General features: G+C 53.2%; 1 long non-coding RNA gene across 1 annotated transcript; it reads right to left on the minus strand.

Moving 5' to 3' along the window:
* Positions 1-445: 445 nt before the first annotated feature.
* LOC311511934 lies at positions 446-7315 on the minus strand. Its single transcript, XR_014709370.1, has 2 exons — positions 5862-7315; positions 446-2937 (listed from the first exon to the last, which is right to left on the minus strand). It is a non-coding gene; the product is annotated as an uncharacterized lncRNA (long non-coding RNA).
* Between the last annotated feature and the right edge of the window lie 6515 nt (positions 7316-13830).

Consider the following 13830-nt stretch of genomic DNA (forward strand, 5'->3'; position numbering starts at 1 on the left):
TAAATTGTGAACTGTGCTCTGGCCTCCCAGAGCGGGGCAATGGGAGAGGGTGGGGCTGGCGCAAGGCCCTCCTGGATTGCGGCTCACGCGTACGGGGTCCCAGTGCTATAGAGCTCTGTGCCGGGGCAACGCTTTGTGGGGGTTTCGCAGCTCCTCTCTCCAAGGCTGTGTGGGAGCAGCCGCTGCAGAGAATCCCAGGCCTGATTCCCCCCACGCTGGGTCTCCTAAATGGCCTCTGCCCTGGGGGGCTCCAGTCCTCACCGAATGTCTCCTGCTGACTCTCCAGCAGCTGCACGGCAGGTGTCCTAAGGCACCTCTAGTCCTCTCCAGAGCTCAGGGGGACTGTCCTGGCATCAGGCTGTTGCTGGCACCCAGTGCCGAGAGGCTGAACAACAGCTTGAGTGGTTCATTTCCCGGTGTGCTACACCCAGTAATCACAACGGGGTGGAGAAGCAGAAAAGTTTATTTGAAGCTTCAAATAGGTACAGGGAGATTTGAATCTCAAATCCTGTACACAGAGCAGGAAGTTACACAGGCTTTTATACATCCTTTTTCCCAACATACTTATCCAATAGCAAGCTGCCCCAAGTATCCATATAGCCAGCCAATCCAGTTCCCAGCTATTTCCCTGATTCTCTGTATCATTTGTTCAACTCTACATAAAGCTGCTTTATTCAGCATTGTTCTTCCATATCTGCCCTGTGTGGCCTTGCTTAGTTTCAGGCAGTCTGACTCTGCAGCATATTGTTGCAGATCCTCAGCATAACTGCTGTGTGTGCCTCCAGGCAGGGGGGGCCAAGGACACTTGGGCCTAGTACGCAGAGCTGCTGCAAGTGCCTCCAGGCGGGAGGGGGGGCCAAGGACACCTGGGCCTAGTGCGAGGGGGCTTCATCGCCACTCGTGGTCTTCCATCCCCTCGAGTTACCTAGCGGCCATGCCCCAGTCTGCCTAACAACTCCCCTCTTTGAGAACACTCAACAGCCTTGGCTCTGAGTTTTCTCACTTGGGCTACTTATTTCTTTACAATATGACTTTGCATAAGCACTTTGTGATAGCCCTGAAGAGAATGACTTATTAACTTTCGCAAAAGGGCCCTGACACATGATACCGCACAGCATAATACCAGTAATACAAGCAATACAGGAAAGAGAAGTTTCAATAGCAGGCTAAATAAACCACCAAGCCAAGACGACAAACCCCAGCCTGAAAACAAGGTTTGCAACCAATCGTTCTCTGGGGCAGTATAGGCAACCTGTGCTCCGGCTCGGGCATGGGCCTCAGCCTGTACCATCTTTTCATAGATCTCATAACTGCTATCATTTACAGATAGACACCATCGGGGCGCGACGAGGGCACAAACCCCTCCTTGGGATGCCAAGAGATAGTCCAAAGCCAACCTGTTTTGGAGGGAAAACGTCCTGAGCTGCTGTACCTCTTTATTTAATGTTTTTACTGCTGACCCTAAATCACTAACCGAGTCCTCTAACTCTAAGGCCACTTTCTCAAGTACCATCTGCAGCCTTATAGTATAGCGGCCTATGCATGCCATGGCTGGTCCGGTAAACAGTGGCGCTATTCCCAGTACAGAGCACCCTACAAGCTTCTCGGTTGTGAGGGGATTCTTCATCTTGCCCTCCAATGCCTTAGTCAGTCACCGCAGGGTCTTTTCTCATGACTCAACAGAGGTGTCTCGGGCATTTCTAATCTTTCCTTTGGGCAGTGTGGCAGTTATGGAAAGATGAGGAACTCCATGAGCTATATAACAGCTACCTGTCCAGTTGGCTGGCAGCACCTTGTAAGCCTTTCGGCCACATACAAAATAGTGACCCTGTAGGGCCCAGTAAGGACTGTTTCTTAAGAGGATTCCTGGGATATTTAAGGCTGCTTTGGCGGCTTTTTTAAACAATTTATATGCCCCTAAGGGGGCATCTTATTTTTTTGATTGGGTACAAGTGGGGGCATTTCTAATTGTGCCGTTCAAATTACACTCGCCATAGGGACCACTACAAACCCACCATTGGCTTGCTACATTGGAGATATTAACTGGACGGCAAGTTATATTTCCAAACTTTTCTTTTGTGGTACGATTATTTGTAAGAGTTTCCCTAAAAGGGGAGGAACCATTACACCCACACTGCTGGCTTCCCCTTTTGGTCTTTATCCAATACCCATCAGCCCACTGTGTAATAACACAGGAGCTCTTTCCCACAGGATGCCCATAGGGATCAGATTGGTTTTGGGTAAAACATAACACTCCCTCAGTGAGTACTGCAACTGAATACTCCTGGTCCTGATAGGTGGCTTGCTGTAAAGAGGTCTTGTTCCAGAACGGTGAGTCCGTTCTTTCCTGCTCTTTGGTGGTGGCTAATTCTGCTAGGGTCAAGGGCAGCATGTCAAGGGGCATTCCTGTTTTGGGGGATAGTGGAGTTGGAGCACATACCCAGCAATCAGTCTGGTTTGTTAAATTAGCAACATGGTGCGCAAGCAAAACAAAGGAGTTATGCTCCCGATATGCACAGTTTGGAAATACCAATACAGAGAATAACAATGTTACCCAATTAATTATGACCAGAGTCTTCCCAACCCAGGATCTCCAATACCTGGGTGGGCCCATTTTAGCATTAAGGTGCCCGCTATTTGTGTCTTTTAAACAGTAGCTTTAGCCCGAGATCGTCACTAGATGAGGAGTCAGCAGGTTGGACGGTCCACTGTTCTGCTGACGAGGGGGCAGGTACTGCCTTCAGACGAGAGTGATGGATCCAGTTCTTGTGTCCCTCGATCTTTGCCACTGTATGGGAGATCAGCAGGACGGTATAGGGTCCTTTCCACTTTTCCTGGAGAGGCTCGTCTTTCCAGGTGCGAACAAGCACAGAGTTACCGGGCTGTAAGGAGTGGACGGGAGAGTCCAAGCGGAGAGGCTGGGAATCCTTGGTATACCTGTGAAGAGACAAGAGACCAGCAGACAGGGAACACATATACTGTGACAAAAAAACATTACCCAACTCCCATTCCCCTGACAGAACCGGGGTGCCATTCATAGGCCATGCCCTTCCAAACATAATTTCAAAGGGACTGAGCCCTAATCTACCCTTTGGGAGAACGCGGATACGGAGTAGGACGAGGGGCAAAGCATCAGGCCATCGCAGTGAGGCTTCTTGGCACGCTTTTGAGAGATGCCGTTTAAGGGTCTGATTGGTACGCTCCACTACACCACTGGCTTGCGGTCTCCAGGGCGTATGGAGTTTCCAGGGGATCTGTAAGGCATGTGAGATGCTTTGAATGATTTTTGACGTGAAGTGTGTCCCACTGTCAGATTCCATCCACAGGGGGAGTCCAAAGCGAGGAATGATCTCCCTAACAAACTTGAGGGCCACTGTCCTGGCAGTGCAGTTACAGCATGGGAAGGCTTCTGGCCATCCGCTGAACCGATCCACTATAACAAGGAGATATTTGAACCCTTGGGTCCGGGGAAACTCGGTAAAGTCTATTTGCCACACTTGTCCAGGGCCCGGAGTGGGTTTTAGGGCAGCTGGTGGCACAGGATGTCCCAGTCGGGGGTTATTCTTTTGGCAGACTAAGCAGTCTGCCTGTACCTGGGCAGCCAGGGGTCGGAGTCCGGAAGTGATAAAGTATTTTCCCATTAGCTGGATAAGTGCTTCCCTGCCAGCATGAGTGGTTTGATGTAGTTTCTGCAGCACTGGCTGGATTAGGCCCTTTAGTAAGAGGATTTTCCCTTCTGGGGAATGGAGCCATCCCTCCTTTTCCCGGAGACTGAGTTTGTCAGTTAGCTGTCTCTCCTCCCCAGAGTACTGAGGGGTTGGAAGCTCCCCTACTGATGGGATAAGGGCATGCATATGGGCGTTCTCAGCCTGAGGGGATGGCAGGGTGGCAGCATGCTTAGCTTTTCTATTTGCCCGGGCGTTACCTCTGGCCACATCTTGATCCTCCCTTTGATGGGCTTTACAGTGTACCACCGCCACTTCCAAGGGGAGTTGTACGGCTTCTGGGAGCCGGAGGATTTGGGGTCCGTACTTGACTGGGGAGCCTTGGGCTGTCAGCATTCCCCTTTGCTTCCATAGGCCAGCATGAGCATGCAGCACACCAAAAGCATACTTTGAATCAGTAAAAATGTTGACCCGCTTTCCTTTTGACAGTTCAAGTGCACGGGTCAGGGCTATTAGTTCAGCAAGCTGGGCAGAGGTCCCAGCAGGCAAACCTTCAGCTTCCACAGTGTCATGGAGCGTCACAACAGCATAACCCGCCCTCCTTTGCCCATCTATTACAGTACTGCTACCATCAGTGTACCACTCATAATCTGCATTTGGGAGGGGTACATCCTTTAAATCCGGATGGCTGGAGTACTGGACATCTATGATCTCTAAACAGTCATGTTTCTGTTCCTCTGTTTCTGGCAAGAGGGTGGCGGATTAAGGGAGGGGCAAGGCTGTAAGGTGACTTCAGAGTTCTCTAACAGTTTAGCCTGGTACCGAGCAATCCGAGCCTGGGTGAGCCAAAGCCCTCCCTTTGCATCCAATAAGGCTCGGATCATATGGGGAGTATAGATTTGCATAACCCCTCCCAATGTTAGCTTCTCCGCTTCCTCAAGCACTAGGGCAGTAGCTGCGACCGCCCGTAAACATGCCGGCCAACCCTTTGCAACCTGATCCAATTGCTTAGATAAATAAGCCAGGGGATGTCTCCATGCTCCTAACAGCTGTGTGAGCACTCCTAGGGCCACCCCCCTTCGTTCATGTACATACAACTGAAACGGCTTAGAGAGATCTGGCAGGTCCAGAGCTGGGGCTTCCATCAATTTTCTTTTCAGGATTTTAAATGCCCTGTCAGCCTTTGGAGTCCAATAGAAGGGGTCATGATCCGCTCCTTTTACACAGTCGTACAGGGGTTTAGCCCACAGTCCAAACTCTGGGATCCATATCCTGCAAAAGCCTGCCATACCCAGAAATGTCCTGAGCCGCTTACAATTACTTGGAGAGGAACTTGACAGATAGCTTCCTTTCTTTTTTTTTTTTTTCCCGCTTGAACGCTGACGCTCCCCTTGCCTTAGCTGTAACCTGATCCCTCTCCACCTCAGACAACAGGGTTCTCAGGAAGATATTACAGTCGTCTCAATCGGCTTGTGACTACTGAGGCACCCCTCAAAGACTGAAATAAACCTGCTTGGGTTCGTTGAGAATTCCCCAGCCTGTGTTTTAAAAGCTGCTAAGTCTATTGGATTGAATGGCACATGGATGTAAACTTGCATAGTGGTAGCCTGACGTCCGTCTGCCCCTGGGCAAGCCACAACAGTCTCGGTAAGCAAAGGATAGAGTCCCACTGAGGGGGCAATCTCTATAACCCGAGGCATCCTACCCTTATAAGGTAGGGATGTGGGGGCCGAAGGGGACACCGGCTCTGCCATTACAGTGGGGGTGGGGGTCTGGGGACTAACATTAGCTACTACCGAACCAGTCGGAGTCAAATTACAACTTTGCAGAATTACAGCTCTTTTCTATTTCTTAAAGCCATAAACGCTTGTGCATACAAGTATTCATTCCATTTACCCATTCACTGACAAAACAAAACTAATTGGAGGATCGTGTTGTAATTAATTGACCCTCCTGGTGGCCACCACTCCTGGTCCTCTAGTTGATATTGAGGCCAGTCAACTGTACAGAATCGTTTTAATTGGCTCTTAGTCATTGGATCCGCACCAAATACCTTCCAGTTTGCTAGAATGCACTCTAGGGGCGTACACCGTGCCCTAACCTCTGAGCTCTGTCCCTGTCCCATACCTACAGGGTAACTCTGGGCGTCCCCAGGTTCCAACAGAGCATATAATCCGGATTTTAAAAGGTTCCTACCTTATCCAAGGGACCGGTTCTTCACCGTGGCCTGCAGCTGCTCCTCCCCCACATCTAAGGGACCGGTTCTTCACCGCTGTCCACAACTGCTTCTCCACTATATGAGTGCGTTGCACCGTTGTGCCCTCCGGGGTCGATCAAATCGTGTCTCCTCCGAGGCCCCTGATGAACTCACCGGTGCACGCTGGGCGTCGGTTCTCGCCGCAATCCTCGACCTCCAGGAGGGGTCTGGGCAAGGCTAAATTGCAGCCTCGTCGCCCACCCAGGGATGCCAAAAGCTGTTGCCGGCACCCAGTGCCAAGAGGCTAAACAACAGCTGAAGTTGGTTCGTTACCCAGTGTGCTACACCCAATAATCACAACGGGGTGGAGAAGCAGAAAAGTTTATTTGAAGCTTCAAAAAGGTACAGGGAGATTTGAATCTCAAATCCTGTACCCAGAGCAGGAAGTTACACAGGCTTTTATACATTCTTTTTCCCAGCATATTTATCCAATAGCAAGCTGCCCCAAGTATCCATATAGCCAGCCAATCCAGTTCCCAGCTAGTTCCCTGGTTCTCTGTATCATTTGTTCAACTCTACATAAAGCTGCTTTATTCAGCATTGTTCTTCCATATCTGCCCTGTGTGGCCTTGCTTAGTTTCAGGCAGTCTGACTCTGCAGCATATTGTTGCAGATCCTCAGCATAACTGCTGTGTGTGCCTCCAGGCGGGGGGGCCAAGGACACTTGGGCCTAGTACGCAGAGCTGCTGCGAGTACCTCCAGGTGGGAGCGGGGGCCAAGGACACCTGGGCCTAGTGCGAGGGGGCTTCATCGCCACTCGTGGTCTTCCATCCCCTCGAGTTACCTAGCGGCCATGCCCCAGTGTCCCCAACACAAGGACACCTGGGCCTAGTGCGAGGGGGCTTCATCGACACTCGTGGTCTTCCATCCCCTCGAGTTACCTAGTGGCCATGCCCCAGTGTCCCCAACGGGACTGTCCTGGTGAATGGAACAATGGATCCGGGCAGCTGGAGAATGCCTGTTCCCCCGGCAACCTCAGTGCCATTCCCTCTGGAAGTGATGGTGTCAGCGAAGGTGGGGAGGTGGTCAGGCCTCGGGGTTGGAGCTGGACTCAGGAGGCCGGGGCGTGGGTGGAGCGAGGCTGCTGCTGTGAGACTGAAATACTTGCTCTGGGAGTCACGGGCCTGTTCCTGGCTTGTGGATTGGCGGGAGCCCGGCACAGGAGGGACTCAGGGCCTGACACATGGCTCCAGGGGGCGCTTGGCTCCCGGCCCCGCTGGGCACTGACAGGCCAGGTGCAGGGGGCCAGGCGCAGCACCAGGGAGGACATTGGGGAGGCAGGAGCGCTGAGGTGGGGCTGAGCGGGCAGGTGCTGAGGAGCTGCGGCCGGCTGGCCAGCAGGGAAGAGGAGCAGCACCCAGCTGTGGAGAGCCCAGCTGCAGCTCCACACGGGGCGCGGCCAGAGCCTGGCAGGCAGCTGGCTGAAGTGGCACTTTGTGATCTCGCGCAGGCGGGAACTGGCTCCCCACATCCGAACGCTCTGCAGCGCCGGCGGATTCACATCTAAACCCGGATCTGGCTCCCAATTCACAGCTGGCCCCTCCCCCCGATCTGGAGTGGCTGAGACTCCAGCGCTCTGTGGAAGAGGCCAACAAATGCCAGCTCCTGGGGTGGGCTTCCCCCAGAGACAACCCCGTGCTGGGAAGGGAGGTTCCAAGAGCCGGCAGCTCCACCACTCACACTCCCAGCTTCCTGGGAATGAGCCAGGAGCAGAGTCCCAGTCCCCGTCCCCTGGCATTAATCCAGGGACTCCGCACTGGGGATGTGCACCTGGCAGCATGCAGCCTCCTGAGAACACACAGGCCAGGGTGCAGGGCGAGGGCTCCCAGAGAGAAACAGCAGGAGGGCAATGCTGGGAACCCCCAGGCTGTCTTCAGCTCAAGCATGAGGGCACCCCAGCATCCTGGAGAGCAGGAATCTAGCTTCAGCTCAGCCTTTATGTCCCCCTGTTCTCTGTGCTAGATGGGTTGGTCTCCCGGAGGGACGAAAGTGCCCATCAGGAGTTCCTGGCTTATGCAACGTCAGTTTCCCGCTCTTGTGAAAAAAACAGTGACTTCCCTTACACAGGAGCTGGTGTTCTTCAGGCTGGGCTGGGCCTGTACACGTTCCTCTGTAAGGGTGTGTGCACCCAGGGCCCGTGAGTCGCAGACGTTTGCCAATGAACAGTTGCCAACAGACGTTTGCCCCCTGCTCTCCCTGTGTGCTCAGGGACCGCCATCAAAAGGGCACGTCTGCCACCTCCCTCTCAAGTCCTTTGCACCTGCATACTGCCAGGGGAACATCCCCATTTCTACTGAGGCCTCAGGGACATGGTTTATGATGAACCAGCTGGAGTTGATCTCTTCCCCCCCCCTCCCGGCGTGTTGCACCCCTACGGCTAGCTGGGGATCCAAACTGACACTCCCCGGTTTGAGCCCCTGCCTAGCCAGGCCTCCCCCCAGGCAGTTGTTGGCCCTGAACTCCTGCAGGCAGCCATGACACACAGGTGCTTGGGGGCTTGAGAGAAGGGCTATCACCAGCTGAATGACCCCTGCCTGTATGGTGGGGACTGAGGCCACTTTGCCAGCAGGTGCCCCCCAAGTCCTGTGCTATGCTGAGTCTGGGGAGATGGGCAGGTTCAGCCTCATTAGAAGGGATCGGCCAGACAGAAAGGCAGAATCGGGTCCCCGCACGGAGCCCCTCTACTACCTGCCTGTGTCCGAACCACCAGGACAGTGGCCAATCCCACCTTCAGGTCAGGTTCCAGCGTCGGGCCCTCTCCATACCCACAGCGTGTGGCACCCAGCATGCGCCGATAGACTCCGGTACATGCAGTAAGTTCACAGACACTAGAAACTGCCTAACACCAGGCTGGGGGCTGGGGATGTGTAGGGTACAGAGCACAGCACCCTCTAAGGCCGGGCAGGAGGGCTGGGAAATGCATATGATACAGAGCACAGCGCCCTCTAACACCTGGCAGGGGGGCTGAGAGATGGGGGGTGTAGGGTACAGAGCACAGCGCCCCCTAACGCCGGCCAGGGGCCCTGGAAGCTGGGGGAATATGTAGGATCCGGAGCACAGCATCCCCTAACACCAGGCTGGGGGGCAGGGAGAGGGGGGATATGTGGGGTACAGAGCACAGCGCCCCCTAACACCAGGACACGAGGTCTCGTCCATCTCAGGGCGGAAATGATCACACCCTTCGAATGGGGGATCTGCCACGGGCACTGGCAGGAACGCGCTGCTTTACATTAAGATTCTTTGGCTGATGGGCGAACCTCACCCCGCTCTGCGTTTCGAGTGTGAACAGCTGTCGATGGAAATCCAGACGGCAGAGATGGAGCAGGACTAACCGGGGTCACTGAGTCTCGCCCTCACCCCGTGTCTACACTGTACAAGGGTGGGAAATAGCAGGTGCCTTTTCTTGCTCTGATACGATTTTGGAGATGCCGACGCTTGCGACAGCTTTCTCCCTGTGTGGGTTCTGGGATCCAGGGGAGCCGTCTGTGTGCTCTGTACAGGACAAGGTGTGTAGATCGTTTATACCTCAATATATCACTGTAAATACAGTTATTTAATATATCAAATAAAAGCAGAACAATACATCAAAAAACATCAAAATGAAACAGAGGATTGCTATGTACAGGGGGGATTGTACGTGACTAGTTAACTGCTCGAGAGCTTTCATCACCGTGTACTTTCTGACAGGTTTCCGCGCCCTGTGTAGGGTTTACGTCCCGCCCTCCGTCCCCGTTTCCGGTCATGTACATTTTTGGTGCCGTTGGCCCTTTTGAACATTTCTTTTGTATTGTTTTCTGTGTTTAGCCGGGAGAAAGTTGCTTTCTTGTGTTTTGACATATTTAGAGAAAAAGTAAGAACAAGTAGAAAGAAAGGCTGTAAGGGGTTTGCGGCTCCCTCCCCGTCCATCAGGGTGGGAGACCACGCCCCTCACTACGATACTTCCGGGGTACCTTGGTTCAGGGGAAAATTAGCCCAGTGTTAATGGTTCAGGCCTGCAGTCAGGCCGAGCAATGGTAGAGAGTCTGTTTGCCTGGGGCCCTCATTCAGGGCAGGGCTGCAGTCTAGTAGGGGCTCTGGCCTCCAGTCAGGCAGGCAGAGCAGTAGAAGGTCCATTTGCCTGGCCCTTGATCAGGGCGGGGCAGCAATCAAGTAGGGGGGCTCTGGCCTACAATCCAGCAGAGCCGTCGCCGTCTAGGGGAGGTTAGCTCTCTGGTGGGAGAGTCAGCACAACCGTCTGGCGTCCTGATTCAGGCGGGTGCCAGACCAATGAGGCCTCCTGACAACCAGGTGGGGAACCTGCCACTCCTGATGGTGGCGTGGCGGTGGTAGGGGAACCCAGGCCTTCCCGCTCCACTGCGTCCCCACCCAGGGCCCTAAACAGCAGCGGAGTGGTCCGCCACTGGGTCAGCGGGGAAAATCCGATCACAACACGCTGGCCGGCTTGTAGTCAATAACACAGCTGAACCCGATTCGGCTGCCCTGGGCTCCTTCCTACACACCCATTCCGTGTGTACATGGGTTCCAGGGTTGTTGTTCACTTCGCTGGGGTAGACGGCTAGTGGCAGCCCCACCAGCTCCTTGGAGTCCCCGGCGTCTGGCAGCGCCGGCAGCCCCTCTGGCTCTCTGTCAGGATAGCGCTCTCCATTAGGGGAGCAGGGAAAAGACGTCCTGCTCCTCCAGCAGTTCTCTCCCAACTCAGCTGGAGGGGCGGCCTTTTATAGTTCCGCTTCCTGTCCCACCCCTCTGCTTCTGGCAGGGTGGCATGCGGTGGGAGACAAGCCTGCTTTCTGCAACCCTCCTGCCCCGAACAACCCACTTCAGCGAGTCCCAAAATCAAATCCACTTACCAGGGGCCTCCTCTCCTCTTTGTGCTTCGCCAACATCCGGGGTAGAAAAGAGCTCCTGGCCGCAGGCATCTCTGACCTCCGAGTCATCTTCTGCCTCTGGGTCCCCCTCCACATCCTCGTCCAAGATTTCCTCCTCCTGGCTCGGTCCACTCTCAACTGACATGCGAGCCACCGAAGTATCCACAGTGGTGTTCGCAATGGAGGTGGGGTCGCCACGGAGTATCATGTCCAGCTCTTTGGAGAACCGGCAGCTCATAGGCGCAGCACCGGAGTGGCGGTTTGCCTCCCGCGCCCTGTGCTCGGCGTTCCGCAGCTCATTCGCTTTCATCCTAAACTGCCGTGTGTCCCGGTCATCGCCCCTTTCTGTCATGCATCGTGAAATCTGTCCGTAGGTGTAATGATGCTGGTACTGGCGGGACCCGACTGAGAGTGCCAGTTCAGGACAAACTGCTTCAAGCAGGGCAGTTACAGCCGAAGGCTGGGGGGTTTTTCACCTCTAAGGCAAACCAAACCAGCCAAACAGAGCAGACTTTGGTCTCACCCCACTGGCTCACCACAAGTCACACAAGCAATTCCCTTAGACGCTCCAGTTTCCCAGTATCACCAATTGTTATGGGGACAAATGGTTATGAAAACCAATACCCCAGGAAAAGAAAAAAGGCTCTCTTGATCCCAAAGGACCAAGCCCCAGACCCAGGTCAATATACAAATCAGATCTTGTCCCAAATCACGCTCTTGCCAATCCTTTAGAATCTAAAATCTAAAGGTTTTGTTCATAAAAGGAAAAAGCTATAGATGAGAGCTAGAATTGGTGAAATGGAATCAATGACATACAGTCATGACCAAGTTCTTGGTTCAGGCTTGCGGCAGCGACAGAATAAACTGCAGGTTCAAATCAAGTCTCTGGAGAACATCCACAGCTGGGATGCGTCTTTCAGTTCTTGGTTCAAAGCTTCAGTGTAGCAAAGTCCCTCCAGAGGGATGAAGCAGGACTGAAGACAAGATGGAGGAGCTGCAGCAGCTTTTTATATTCTCTTGCCATGTGGTCTTTCTTTCTTTGTCCCAAAGACAAGCTGTCCATCACGTGGCCTGGAAAAACCTCCGAGTTCTGTCCATAGGCAGGTCCCTGCACACTGTGCTGAGTCCCAAGGCTTGTCTGCCTTCTCTCAATGGGTCAATTGTGTAGCTGATGGTCCTTAATCGGTCATCAAGCAGGCTAGGCATTGCATCCGATGAAGTGAGCTGTAGCTCACGAAAGCTTATGCTCAAATAAATTTGTTAGTCTCTAAGGGCCACAAGTCCTCCTTTTCAACTTGTCTGGGGTGTCACCCAGAAGCATAGTACAAGTTTGAACCACAGACAGTGTCGAGTCAATACTTATAACTTAAAATACAAAAATGACACAAACATATAGAGAGCATAATCATAACCAGCAAACCATAACCTTGCCTTAGACACCTTATTTGACCCCCCTTTATACAAGATTTGGTGCCACTACAGGACCTTGGTTGCAACAATGATCTATATGGTCCCAGTTCAAGTCAATAACGTCACAGTAGGTATCATAATTGCTACGTCCGGAGTGCAGCTGGGACTGTACAGCCTCCTCTCCCCAAATGCTGATGAGGTCCAGCAGCTCGGCATAGCTCCAAGCAGGTGGATCGCCTGGTGCGTGGAGCAGGCCTGGCCACCTGGAAAGATGCGCTGCACTCATCACTGAGCAAACAGGAAGGGGACTGTCAAAATGGCAAAGGAGTTTACGGAGTGGGGATGATGGATGGTCACCTGAGGGCCGGGCAGTAGAGTTCAAACCGATGACCAGAGAGGTGAGAGCAGGCATTGTGGGACACCTCCCGGAGGCCAATCGCAGCGCCGTAATGGACCTCGGTGTCTACACTGGCACCGCAGCCTGTAGCCCCGGTGCAGAAAGTTTTTTAAACTGTGCGGTGCTTTTTTTAAAGCGCTGCAACTGCCCTGTTTCCGCGCCCTGAGTGGCGTGGCCGTGCGTACACCTCACCAGTTGCAGCGCAGAAAGCTGCTTTACCGCGCTGCAGCTTGCCAGCGTAGACAGGACCCGCCCTCTGTGGAGAAAGAAGTGGTTCGGGACTATTTAGCAAAGCTGGACGAGCACAAGTCCATGGGGCCGGATGTGTTGCATCCGAGAGTCCTAAAGGAGTAGACGGATGTGATTGCAGAGCCATTGGCCATTATCTTTGAAAACTCTTGGCGATCGGGGGAAGTCCCGGACGACTGGAAAAAGGCTAATGTAGTGCCCATCTTTAAAAAAGGGAAGAAGGAGGATCCTGGGAACTACAGGCCAGTCAGCCTCACCTCAGTCCCTGGAAAAATCGTGGAGCAGGTCCTCAAGGAATCAATTTTGAAGCACTTAGAGGAGAGGAAAGTGATCAGGAACAGTCAGCATGGATTCACCAAGGGCAAGTCATGCCTGACTAATCTAATTGCCTTCTATGACGCGATAACTGGCTCTGTGGATGAGGGGAAAGCGGTGGACGTGTTGTTCCTTGACTTTAGCAAAGCTTTTGACACTGTCTGCCACAGTATTCTTGCCAGCAAGTTAAAGAAGTATGGGCTGGATGAATGGACTATAAGGTGGACAGAAAGCTGGCTAGATTGTCGGGCTCAACGGGTAGTGCTCAATGGCTCCATGTCTAGTTGGCAGCCGGTATCAAGTGGAGTGTCCCAAGGGTCGGTCCTGTGGCTGGTTTTGTTCAATATCTCCATGAATGATCTGGAGGATGGTGTGGATTGCACCCTCAGCAAGTTTGCAGATGACACTGAACTGGGAGGAGAGGTAGATATGCTGGAGGGTGGGGATAGGATACAGAGGGCCCTAGACAAATTGGAGGATTGGGCCAAAAGAAATCTGATGAGGTTCAGCAAGGAGAAGTGCAGAGTCCTGCACTTAAAATGGAAGAATCCAATGCACCGCAACAGACTAGGGACCGAATGGCTCGGCAGCAGTTCTGCAGAAAAGGACCTAGGGGTTACAGTGGAGGAGAAGCTGGATATGAGTCAACAGTGTGCCCTTGTTGCCAAGAAG

The sequence above is a fragment of the Lepidochelys olivacea genome (genome assembly GCF_965140295.1).
Source record: "Lepidochelys olivacea isolate rLepOli2 genome assembly, chromosome: 23".
Lineage (NCBI taxonomy): Eukaryota > Metazoa > Chordata > Testudines > Cheloniidae > Lepidochelys > Lepidochelys olivacea.